Genomic DNA, 13,347 nt, shown 5'->3' with positions numbered 1-13,347 from the left:
TTTCTCAGAAAGCTTCTTTCTCTTTGTTATCGGAGGATATTTCCTTTGGCCCTATAGTCTTCAATGGGATCCGAAATATCTGTTCTCAGATTCCACAGAAATAAGGCTAGCAAAGAGATCCACGAAATACAGATGTAACTCTGTGAGATGAATTAACAGAACACTAAGCAGTTTCTCAGAAAGCTTCTTTCCAGATTTCATCTGAGGATATTTCCTTTTTCACCATAGCCCTCTATGGGCTTCCAAATATCACTTTGCCAATTCCACAAGAACTGTCTTAGCGAAAGGCTTCTTGAGGGGAAAGCTGTAACTCTGTGAGATGATTTCGCAGAACACAAAGAAGTTTCTCAGAAAGCTTCTTTCTCTTTGTTATCGGATGATATTTCCGTTGGCCCTATAGTCTTCAATAGGATCCGAAATATCTGTTCTCAGATTCCAAAGAAATAAGGCTAGCAAAGAGATACATGAAATACAGATGTAACTCTCTGAGATGAATTAACAGAACACTCAGCAGTTTCTCAGAAAGCTTCTTTCCAGATTTCATCTGAGGATATTTCCTTTTTCACCATAGCCCTCTATGGGCTTCCAAACTATCACTTTGCCAATTCCACAAGAACTGTCTTAGCGAAAGGCTTCTTGAGGGGAAAGCTGTAACTCTGTGAGATGATTTCACAGAACACAAAGAAGTTTCTCAGAAAGCTTCTTTCTCTTTGTTATCGGAGGATATTTCCTTTGGCCCTATAGTCTTCAATAGGATCCGAAATATCTGTTCTCAGATTCCACAGAAATAAGGCTAGCAAAGAGATCCACGACATACAGATGTAACTCTGTGAGATGAATTAACAGAACACTCAGAAGTTTCTCAGAAAGCTTCCTTCCAGATTTCATCTGTGGATATTTCCTTTTTCACCATAGCCCTCTATGGGCTTCCAAATATCACTTTGCCAATTCAACAAGAACTGTCTTAGCGAAAGGCTTCTTGAGGGGAAAGCTGTAACTCTGTGACATGATTTCACAGAACACAAAGAAGTTTCTCAGAAAGCTTCTTTCTCTTTGTTATCGGAGGATATTTCCTTTGGCCCTATAGTCTTCAATGGGATCCGAAATATCTGTTCTCAGATTCCAAAGAAATAAGGCTAGCAAAGAGATCCACGAAATACAGATGTAACTCTGTGAGATGAATTAACAGAACACTAAGCAGTTTCTCAGAAAGCTTCTTTCGAGATTTCATCTGAGGATATTTCCTTTTTCACCATAGCCCTCTATGGGCTTCCAAATATCACTTTGCCAATTCCACAAGAACTGTCTTAGTGAAAGGCTTCTTGAGGGGAAAGCTGTAACTCTGTAAGATGATTTCACAGAACACAAAGAAGTTTCTCAGAAAGCTTCTTTCTCTTTGTTATCGGAGGATATTTCCTTTGGCCCTATAGTCTTCAATGGGATCCGAAATATCTGTTCTCAGATTCCACAGAAATAAGGCTAGCAAAGAGATCTACGAAATACAGATGTAACTCTGTGAGATGAATTTACAGAACACTAAGCAGTTTCTTAGAAAGCTTCTTTCCAGATTTCATCTGAGGATATTTCCTTTTTCACCATAGCCCTCTATGGGCTTCCAAATATCACTTTGCCAATTCCACAAGAACTGTCTTAGCGAAAGGCTTCTTGAGGGTAAAGCTGTAACTCTGTGAGATGATTTCACAGAACACAAAGAAGCTTCTCAGAAAGCTTCTTTCTCTTTGTTATCGGAGGATATTTCCTTTGGCCCTATAGTCTTCAAAGGGATCCGAAATATCAGTTCTCAGATTCCACAGAAATAAGGCTAGCAAAGAGATCCACGAAATACAGATGTAACTCTGTGAGATGAATTAACAGAACACTCAGCAGTTTCTCAGAAAGCTTCTTTCCAGATTTCATGTGAGGATATTTCCTTTTTCACCATAGCCCTCTATGGGCTTCCAAATATCACTTTGCCAATTCCACAAGAACTGTCTTAGCGAAAGGCTTCTTGAGGGGAAAGCTGTAACTCTGTGAGATGATTTCACAGAACACAAAGAAGTTTCTCAGAAAGCTTCTTTCTCTTTGTTATCGGAGGATATTTCCTTTGGCCCTATAGTCTTCAATGGGATCCGAAATATCTGTTCTCAGATTCCACAGAAATAAGGCTAGCAAAGAGATCCACGAAATACAGATGTAACTCTGTGAGATGAATTAACAGAACACTAAGCAGTTTCTCAGAAAGCTTCTTTCCAGATTTCATCTGAGGATATTTCCTTTTTCACCATAGCCCTCTATGGGCTTCCAAATATCACTTTGCCAATTCCACAAGAACTGTCTTGGCGAAAGGCTTCTTGAGGGGAAAGCTGTAACTCTGTGAGATGATTTCACAGAGCACAAAGAAGTTTCTCAGAAAGCTTCTTTCTCTTTGTTATCGGAGGATATTTCCTTTGGCCCTATAGACTTCAATGGGATCCGAAATATCTGTTCTCAGATTCCACAGAAATAAGGCTAGCAAAGAGATCCACGAAATACAGATGTAACTCTGTGAGATGAATTAACACAACACTAAGCAGTTTCTTAGAAAGCTTCTTTCCAGATTTCATCTGAGGATATTTCCTTTTTCACCATAGCCCTCTATGGACTTCCAAATATCACTTTGCCAATTCCACAAGAACTGTCTTACCGAAAGGCTTCTTGGGGGAAAGCTGTAACTCTGTGGGATGATTTCACAGAACACAAAGAAGTTTCTCAGAAAGCTTCTTTCTCTTTGTTATCGGAGGATATTTCCTTTGGCCCTATAGTCTTCAAAGGGATCCGAAATATCTGTTCTCAGATTCCACAGAAATAAGGCTAGCAAAGAGATCCACGAAATACAGATGTAACTCTGTGAGATGAATTAACAGAACACTAAGCAGTTTCTCAGAAAGCTTCTTTCCAGATTTCATGTTAGGATATTTCCTTTTTCACCGTAGCCCTCTATGGGCTTCCAAATATCACTTTGCCAATTCCACAAGAACTGTCTTAGCGAAAGGCTTCTTGAGGGGAAAGCTGTAACTCTGTGAGATGATTTCACAGAACACAAAGAAATTTCTCAGAAAGCTTCTTTCTCTTTGTTATCGGAGGATATTTCCTTTGGCCCTATAGTCTTCAATGGGATCCGAAATATCTGTTCTCAGATTCCACAGAAATAAGGCTAGCAAAGAGATCCACGAAATACAGATGTAACTCTGTGAGATGAATTAACAGAACACTAAGCAGTTTCTCAGAAAGCTTCTTTCCAGATTTCATCTGAGGATATTTCCTTTTTCACCATAGCCCTCTATGGGCTTCCAAATATCACTTTGCCAATTCCACAAGAACTGTCTTAGCGAAAGGCTTCTTGAGGGGAAAGCTGTAACTCTGTGAGATGATTTCGCAGAACACAAAGAAGTTTCTCAGAAAGCTTCTTTCTCTTTGTTATCGGATGATATTTCCGTTGGCCCTATAGTCTTCAATAGGATCCGAAATATCTGTTCTCAGATTCCAAAGAAATAAGGCTAGCAAAGAGATACATGAAATACAGATGTAACTCTCTGAGATGAATTAACAGAACACTCAGCAGTTTCTCAGAAAGCTTCTTTCCAGATTTCATCTGAGGATATTTCCTTTTTCACCATAGCCCTCTATGGGCTTCCAAACTATCACTTTGCCAATTCCACAAGAACTGTCTTAGCGAAAGGCTTCTTGAGGGGAAAGCTGTAACTCTGTGAGATGATTTCACAGAACACAAAGAAGTTTCTCAGAAAGCTTCTTTCTCTTTGTTATCGGAGGATATTTCCTTTGGCCCTATAGTCTTCAATAGGATCCGAAATATCTGTTCTCAGATTCCACAGAAATAAGGCTAGCAAAGAGATCCACGACATACAGATGTAACTCTGTGAGATGAATTAACAGAACACTCAGAAGTTTCTCAGAAAGCTTCCTTCCAGATTTCATCTGTGGATATTTCCTTTTTCACCATAGCCCTCTATGGGCTTCCAAATATCACTTTGCCAATTCAACAAGAACTGTCTTAGCGAAAGGCTTCTTGAGGGGAAAGCTGTAACTCTGTGACATGATTTCACAGAACACAAAGAAGTTTCTCAGAAAGCTTCTTTCTCTTTGTTATCGGAGGATATTTCCTTTGGCCCTATAGTCTTCAATGGGATCCGAAATATCTGTTCTCAGATTCCAAAGAAATAAGGCTAGCAAAGAGATCCACGAAATACAGATGTAACTCTGTGAGATGAATTAACAGAACACTAAGCAGTTTCTCAGAAAGCTTCTTTCGAGATTTCATCTGAGGATATTTCCTTTTTCACCATAGCCCTCTATGGGCTTCCAAATATCACTTTGCCAATTCCACAAGAACTGTCTTAGTGAAAGGCTTCTTGAGGGGAAAGCTGTAACTCTGTGAGATGATTTCACAGAACACAAAGAAGTTTCTCAGAAAGCTTCTTTCTCTTTGTTATCGGAGGATATTTCCTTTGGCCCTATAGTCTTCAATGGGATCCGAAATATCTGTTCTCAGATTCCAAAGAAATAAGGCTAGCAAAGAGAACCACGAAATACAGATGTAACTCTGTGAGATGAATTAACAGAACACTATGCAGTTTCTCAGAAAGCTTCTTTCCAGATTTCATCGGAGGATATTTCCTTTTTCACCATAGCCCTCTAAGGGCTTCCAAATATCAATTTGCCAATTCCACAAGAACTGTCTTAGCGAAAGGCTTCTTGAGGGGAAAGCTGTAACTCTGTGAGATGATTTCACAGAACACAAAGAAGTTTCTCAGAAAGCTTCTTTCTCTTTGTTATCGGAGGATATTTCATTTGGCCCTATAGTCTTCAAAGGGATCCGAAATATCTGTTCTCTGATTCCACAGAAATAAGGCTAGCAAAGAGATCCACGAAATACAGATGTAACTCTGTGAGATGAATTAACAGAACACTAAGCAGTTTCTCAGAAAGCTTCTTTCCAGATTTCATGTGAGGATATTTCCTTTTTCACCATAGCCCTCTATGGGCTTCCAAATATCACTTTGCCAATTCCACAAGAACTGTCTTAGCGAAAGGCTTCTTGAGGGGAAAGGTGTAACTCTGTGAGATGATTTCACAGAACACAAAGAAGTTTCTCAGAAAGCTTCTTTCTCTTTGTTATCGGAGGATATTTCCTTTGGCCCTATAGTCTTCAATGGGATCCGAAATATCTGTTCTCAGATTCCACAGAAATAAGGCTAGCAAAGAGATCCACGAAATACAGATGTAACTCTGTGAGATGAATTAACAGAACACTAAGCAGTTTCTCAGAAAGCTTCTTTCCAGATTTCATCTGAGGATATTTCCTTTTTCACCATAGCCCTCTATGGGCTTCCAAATATCACTTTGCCAGTTCCACAAGAACTGTCTTAGCGAAAGGCTTCTTGAGGGGAAAGCTGTAACTCTGTGAGATGATTTCACAGAACACAAAGAAGTTTCTCAGAAAGCTTCTTTCTCTTTGTTATCGGATGATATTTCCTTTGGCCCTTTAGTCTTCAATGGGATCCGAAATATCTGTTCTCAGATTCCACAGAAATAAGGCTAGCAAAGAGATCCACGAAATACAGATGTAACTCTCTGAGATGAATTAACAGAACACTCAGCAGTTTCTCAGAAAGCTTCTTTCCAGATTTCATCTGAGGATATTTCCTTTTTCACCATAGCCCTCTATGGGCTTCCAAACTATCACTTTGCCAATTCCACAAGAACTGTCCTAGCGAAACGCTTCTTGAGGGGAAAGCTGTAACTCTGTGAGATGATTTCACAGAACACAAAGAAGTTTCTCAGAAAGCTTCTTTCTCTTTGTTATCGGAGGATATTTCCTTTGGCCCTATATTCTTCAATGGGATCCGAAATATCTGTTCTCAGATTCCACAGAAATAAGGCCAGCAAAGAGATGCACGAAATACAGATGTAACTCTGTGAGATGAATTAACAGAACACTAAGCAGTTTCTCAGAAAGCTTCTTTCCAGATTTCATCTGACGATATTTCCTTTTTCACCATAGCCCTCTATGGGCTTCCAAATATCACTTTGCCAATTCCACGAGAACTGTCTTAGCGAAAGGCTTCTTGAGGGGAAAGCTGTAACTCTGTGAGATGATTTCACAGAACACAAAGAAGTTTCTCAGAAAGCTTCTTTCTCTTTCTTATCGGAGGATATTTCCTTTGGCCCTATAGTCTTCAAAGGGATCCGAAATATCAGTTCTCAGATTCCACAGAAATAAGGCTAGCAAAGAGATCCACGAAATACAGATGTAACTCTGTGAGATGAATTAACAGAACACTCAGCAGTTTCTCAGAAAGCTTCTTTCCAGATTTCATGTGAGGATATTTCCTTTTTCACCATAGCCCTCTATGGGCTTCCAAATATCACTTTGCCAATTCCACAAGAACTGTCTTAGCGAAAGGCTTCTTGAGGGGAAAGCTGTAACTCTGTGAGATGATTTCACAGAACACAAAGAAGTTTCTCAGAAAGCTTCTTTCTCTTTGTTATCGGAGGATATTTCCTTTGGCCCTATAGTCTTCAATAGGATCCGAAATATCTGTTCTCAGATTCCACAGAAATAAGGCTAGCAAAGAGATCCACGACATACAGATGTAACTCTGTGAGATGAATTAACAGAACACTCAGAAGTTTCTCAGAAAGCTTCCTTCCAGATTTCATCTGAGGATATTTCCTATTTCACCATAGCCCTCTATGGGCTTCCAAATATCACTTTGCCAATTCAACAAGAACTGTCTTAGCGAAAGGCTTCTTGAGGGGAAAACTGTAACTCTGTGATATGATTTCACAGAACACAAAGAAGTTTCTCAGAAAGCTTCTTTCTCTTTGTTATCGGAGGATATTTCCTTTGGCCCTATAGTCTTCAATGGGATCCGAAATATCTGTTCTCAGATTCCAAAGAAATAAGGCTAGCAAAGAGATCCACGAAATACAGATGTAACTCTGTGAGATGAATTAACAGAACACTAAGCAGTTTCTCAGAAAGCTTCTTTCGAGATTTCATCTGAGGATATTTCCTTTTTCACCATAGCCCTCTATGGGCTTCCAAATATCACTTTGCCAATTCCACAAGAACTGTCTTAGTGAAAGGCTTCTTGAGGGGAAAGCTGTAACTCTGTGAGATGATTTCACAGAACACAAAGAAGTTTCTCAGAAAGCTTCTTTCTCTTTGTTATCGGAGGATATTTCCTTTGGCCCTATAGTCTTCAATGGGATCCGAAATATCTGTTCTCAGATTCCACAGAAATAAGGCTAGCAAAGAGATCCACGAAATACAGATGTAACTCTGTGAGATGAATTAACAGAACACTAAGCAGTTTCTCAGAAAGCTTCTTTCCAGATTTCATCTGAGGATATTTCCTTTTTCACCATAGCCCTCTATGGGCTTCCAAATATCCCTTTCCAATTCCACAAGAACTGTCTTAGCGAAAGGCTTCTTGAGGGGAAAGCTGTAACTCTGTGAGATGATTTCACAGAGCACAAAGAAGTTTCTCAGAAAGCTTCTTTCTCTTTGTTATCGGAGGATATTTCCTTTGGCCCTATAGTCTTCAATGGGATCCGAAATATCTGTTCTCAGATTCCACAGAAATAAGGCTAGCAAAGAGATCCACGAAATACAGATGTAACACTGTGAGATGAATTAACAGAACACTAAGCAGTTTCTTAGAAAGCTTCTTTCCAGATTTCATCTGAGGATATTTCCTTTTTCACCATAGCCCTCTATGGGCTTCCAAATATCACTTTGCCAATTCCACAAGAACTGTCTTACCGAAAGGCTTCTTGGGGGAAAGCTGTAACTCTGTGGGATGATTTCACAGAACACAAAGAAGTTTCTCAGAAAGCTTCTTTCTCTTTGTTATCGGAGGATATTTCCTTTGGCCCTATAGTCTTCAAAGGGATCCGAAATATCTGTTCTCAGATTCCACAGAAATAAGGCTAGCAAAGAGATCCACGAAATACAGATGTAACTCTGTGAGGTGAATTAACAGAACACTAAGCAGTTTCTCAGAAAGCTTCTTTCCAGATTTCATGTGAGGATATTTCCTTTTTCACCATAGCCCTCTATGGGCTTCCAAATATCACTTTGCCAATTCCACAAGAACTGTCTTAGCGAAAGGCTTCTTGAGGTTAAAGCTGTAACTCTGTGAGATGATTTCACAGAACACAAAGAAGTTTCTCAGAAAGCTTCTTTCTCTTTGTTATCGGAGGATATTTCCTTTGGCCCTATAGTCTTCAAAGGGATCCGAAATATCTGTTCTCAGATTCCAAAGAAATAAGGCTAGCAAAGAGATCCACGAAATACAGATGTAACTCTGTGAGATGAATTAACAGAACACTAAGCAGTTTCTCAGAAAGCTTCTTTCGAGATTTCATCTGAGGATATTTCCTTTTTCACCATAGCCCTCTATGGGCTTCCAAATATCAATTTGCCTATTCCACAAGAACTGTCTTAGCGAAAGGCTTCTTGAGGGGAAAGCTGTAACTCTGTGAGATGATTTCACAGAACACAAAGAAGTTTCTCAGAAAGCTTCTTTCTCTTTGTTATCGGAGGATATTTCCTTTGGCCCTATAGTCTTCAATGGGATCCGAAATATCTGTTCTCAGATTCCACAGAAATAAGGCTAGCAAAGAGATCCACGAAATACAGATGTAACTCTGTGAGATGAATTAACAGAACACTAAGCAGTTTCTCAGAAAGCTTCTTTCCAGATTTCATCTGAGGATATTTCCTTTTCCACCATAGCCCTCTATGGGCTACCAAATATCACTTTGCCAATTACACAAGAACTGTCTTAGCGAAAGGCTTCTTGAGGGGAAAGCTGTAACTCTGTAAGATGATTTCACAGAGCACAAAGAAGTTTCTCAGAAAGCTTCTTTCTCTTTGTTATCGGAGGATATTTCCTTTGGCCCTATAGTCTTCAATGGGATCCGAAATATCTGTTCTCAGATTCCACAGAAATAAGGCTAGCAAAGAGATCTACGAAATACAGATGTAACTCTGTGAGATGAATTTACAGAACACTAAGCAGTTTCTTAGAAAGCTTCTTTCCAGATTTCATCTGAGGATATTTCCTTTTTCACCATAGCCCTCTATGGGCTTCCAAATATCACTTTGCCAATTCCACAAGAACTGTCTTAGCGAAAGGCTTCTTGAGGGGAAAGCTGTAACTCTGTGAGATGATTTCACAGAACACAAAGAAGCTTCTCAGAAAGGTTCTTTCTCTTTGTTATCGGAGGATATTTCCTTTGGCCCTATAGTCTTCAAAGGGATCCGAAATATCAGTTCTCAGATTCCACAGAAATAAGGCTAGCAAAGAGATCCACGAAATACAGATGTAACTCTGTGAGATGAATTAACAGAACACTCAGCAGTTTCTCAGAAAGCTTCTTTCCAGATTTCATGTGAGGATATTTCCTTTTTCACCATAGCCCTCTATGGGCTTCCAAATATCACTTTGCCAATTCCACAAGAACTGTCTTAGCGAAAGGCTTCTTGAGGGGAAAGGTGTAACTCTGTGAGATGATTTCACAGAACACAAAGAAGTTTCTCAGAAAGCTTCTTTCTCTTTGTTATCGGAGGATATTTCCTTTGGCCCTATAGTCTTCAATGGGATCCGAAATATCTGTTCTCAGATTCCACAGAAATAAGGCTAGCAAAGAGATCCACGAAATACAGATGTAACTCTGTGAGATGAATTAACAGAACACTAAGCAGTTTCTCAGAAAGCTTCTTTCCAGATTTCATCTGAGGATATTTCCTTTTTCACCATAGCCCTCTATGGGCTTCCAAATATCACTTTGCCAATTCCACAAGAACTGTCTTAGCGAAAGGCTTCTTGAGGGGGAAGCTGTAACTCTGTGAGATGATTTCACAGAGCACAAAGAAGTCTCTCAGAAAGCTTCTTTCTCTTTGTTATCGGAGGATATTTCCTTTGGCCCTATAGTCTTCAATGGGATCCGAAATATCTGTTCTCAGATTCCACAGAAATAAGGCTAGCAAAGAGATCCACGAAATACAGATGTAACTCTGTGAGATGAATTAACAGAACACTAAGCAGTTTCTTAGAAAGCTTCTTTCCAGATTTCATCTGAGGATATTTCCTTTTTCACCATAGCCCTCTATGGGCTTCCAAATATCACTTTGCCAATTCCACAAGAACTGTCTTACCGAAAGGCTTCTTGGGGGAAAGCTGTAACTCTGTGGGATGATTTCACAGAACACAAAGAAGTTTCTCAGAAAGCTTCTTTCTCTTTGTTATCGGAGGATATTTCCTTTGGCCCTATAGTCTTCAATAGGATCCGAAATATCTGTTCTCAGATTCCAAAGAAATAAGGCTAGCAAAGAGATACATGAAATACAGATGTAACTCTCTGAGATGAATTAACAGAACACTCAGCAGTTTCTCAGAAAGCTTCTTTCCAGATTTCATCTGAGGATATTTCCTTTTTCACCATAGCCCTCTATGGGCTTCCAAACTATCACTTTGCCAATTCCACAAGAACTGTCTTAGCGAAAGGCTTCTTGAGGGGAAAGCTGTAACTCTGTGAGATGATTTCACAGAACACAAAGAAGTTTCTCAGAAAGCTTCTTTCTCTTTGTTATCGGAGGATATTTCCTTTGGCCCTATAGTCTTCAATAGGATCCGAAATATCTGTTCTCAGATTCCAAAGAAATAAGGCTAGCAAAGAGATCCACGACATACAGATGTAACTCTGTGAGATGAATTAACAGAACACTCAGAAGTTTCTCAGAAAGCTTCCTTCCAGATTTCATCTGAGGATATTTCCTTTTTCACCATAGCCCTCTATGGGCTTCCAAATATCACTTTGCCAATTCAACAAGAACTGTCTTAGCGAAAGGCTTCTTGAGGGGAAAGCTGTAACTCTGTGAGATGATTTCACAGAACACAAAGAAGTTTCTCAGAAAGCTTCTTTCTCTTTGTTATCGGAGGATATTTCCTTTGGCCCTATAGTCTTCAATGGGATCCGAAATATCTGTTCTCAGATTCCAAAGAAATAAGGCTAGCAAAGAGATCCACGAAATACAGATGTAACTCTGTGAGATGAATTAACAGAACACTAAGCAGTTTCTCAGAAAGCTTCTTTCGAGATTTCATCTGAGGATATTTCCTTTTTCACCATAGCCCTCTATGGGCTTCCAAATATCACTTTGCCAATTCCACAAGAACTGTCTTAGTGAAAGGCTTCTTGAGGGGAAAGCTGTAACTCTGTGAGATGATTTCACAGAACACAAAGAAGTTTCTCAGAAAGCTTCTTTCTCTTTGTTATCGGAGGATATTTCCTTTGGCCCTATAGTCTTCAATGGGATCCGAAATATCTGTTCTCAGATTCCAAAGAAATAAGGCTAGCAAAGAGAACCACGAAATACAGATGTAACTCTGTGAGATGAATTAACAGAACACTAAGCAGTTTCTCAGAAAGCTTCTTTCCAGATTTCATCGGAGGATATTTCCTTTTTCACCATAGCCCTCTAAGGGCTTCCAAATATCAATTTGCCAATTCCACAAGAACTGTCTTAGCGAAAGGCTTCTTGAGGGGAAAGCTGTAACTCTGTGAGATGATTTCACAGAACACAAAGAAGTTTCTCAGAAAGCTTCTTTCTCTTTGTTATCGGAGGATATTTCATTTGGCCCTATAGTCTTCAAAGGGATCCGAAATATCTCTTCTCTGATTCCACAGAAATAAGGCTAGCAAAGAGATCCACGAAATACAGATGTAACTCTGTGAGATGAATTAACAGAACACTAAGCAGTTTCTCAGAAAGCTTCTTTCCAGATTTCATGTGAGGATATTTCCTTTTTCACCATAGCCCTCTATGGGCTTCCAAATATCACTTTGCCAATTCCACAAGAACTGTCTTAGCGAAAGGCTTCTTGAGGGGAAAGGTGTAACTCTGTGAGATGATTTCACAGAACACAAAGAAGTTTCTCAGAAAGCTTCTTTCTCTTTGTTATCGGAGGATATTTCCTTTGGCCCTATAGTCTTCAATGGGATCCGAAATATCTGTTCTCAGATTCCACAGAAATAAGGCTAGCAAAGAGATCCACGAAATACAGATGTAACTCTGTGAGATGAATTAACAGAACACTAAGCAGTTTCTCAGAAAGCTTCTTTCCAGATTTCATCTGAGGATATTTCCTTTTTCACCATAGCCCTCTATGGGCTTCCAAATATCACTTTGCCAGTTCCACAAGAACTGTCTTAGCGAAAGGCTTCTTGAGGGGAAAGCTGTAACTCTGTGAGATGATTTCGGAGAACACAAAGAAGTTTCTCAGAAAGCTTCTTTCTCTTTGTTATCGGATGATATTTCCTTTGGCCCTTTAGTCTTCAATGGGATCCGAAATATCTGTTCTCAGATTCCACAGAAATAAGGCTAGCAAAGAGATCCACGAAATACAGATGTAACTCTCTGAGATGAATTAACAGAACACTCAGCAGTTTCTCAGAAAGCTTCTTTCCAGATTTCATCTGAGGATATTTCCTTTTTCACCATAGCCCTCTATGGGCTTCCAAACTATCACTTTGCCAATTCCACAAGAACTGTCCTAGCGAAACGCTTCTTGAGGGGAAAGCTGTAACTCTGTGAGATGATTTCACAGAACACAAAGAAGTTTCTCAGAAAGCTTCTTTCTCTTTGTTATCGGAGGATATTTCCTTTGGCCCTATATTCTTCAATGTGATCCGAAATATCTGTTCTCAGATTCCACAGAAATAAGGCCAGCAAAGAGATGCACGAAATACAGATGTAACTCTGTGAGATGAATTAACAGAACACTAAGCAGTTTCTCAGAAAGCTTCTTTCCAGATTTCATCTGTCGATATTTCCTTTTTCACCATAGCCCTCTATGGGCTTCCAAATATCACTTTGCCAATTCCACGAGAACTGTCTTAGCGAAAGGCTTCTTGAGGGGAAAGCTGTAACTCTGTGGGATGATTTCACAGAACACAAACAAGTTTCTCAGAAAGCTTCTTTCTCTTTGATATCGGACGATATTTCCTTTGGCCCTATAGTCTTCAAAGGGATCGGAAATATCTGTTCTCAGATTCCACAGAAATAAGGCTAGCAAAGAGATCCACGAAATACAGATGTAACTCTGTGAGATAAATTAACAGAACACTAAGCAGTTTCTCAGAAAGCTTCTTTCCAGATTTCATTTGAGGATATTTCCTTTTTCACCATAGCCCTCTATGGGCTTCCAAATATCACTTTGCCAATTCCACAAGAACTGTCTTAGCGAAAGGCTTCTTGAGGGGAAAGCTGTAACT

This window comes from Macaca fascicularis, chromosome 15, assembly GCF_037993035.2.
Source record: "Macaca fascicularis isolate 582-1 chromosome 15, T2T-MFA8v1.1".
Classification (NCBI taxonomy): Eukaryota; Metazoa; Chordata; class Mammalia; order Primates; family Cercopithecidae; genus Macaca; species Macaca fascicularis.
Note: the sequence above shows the minus strand (reverse complement) of the source record.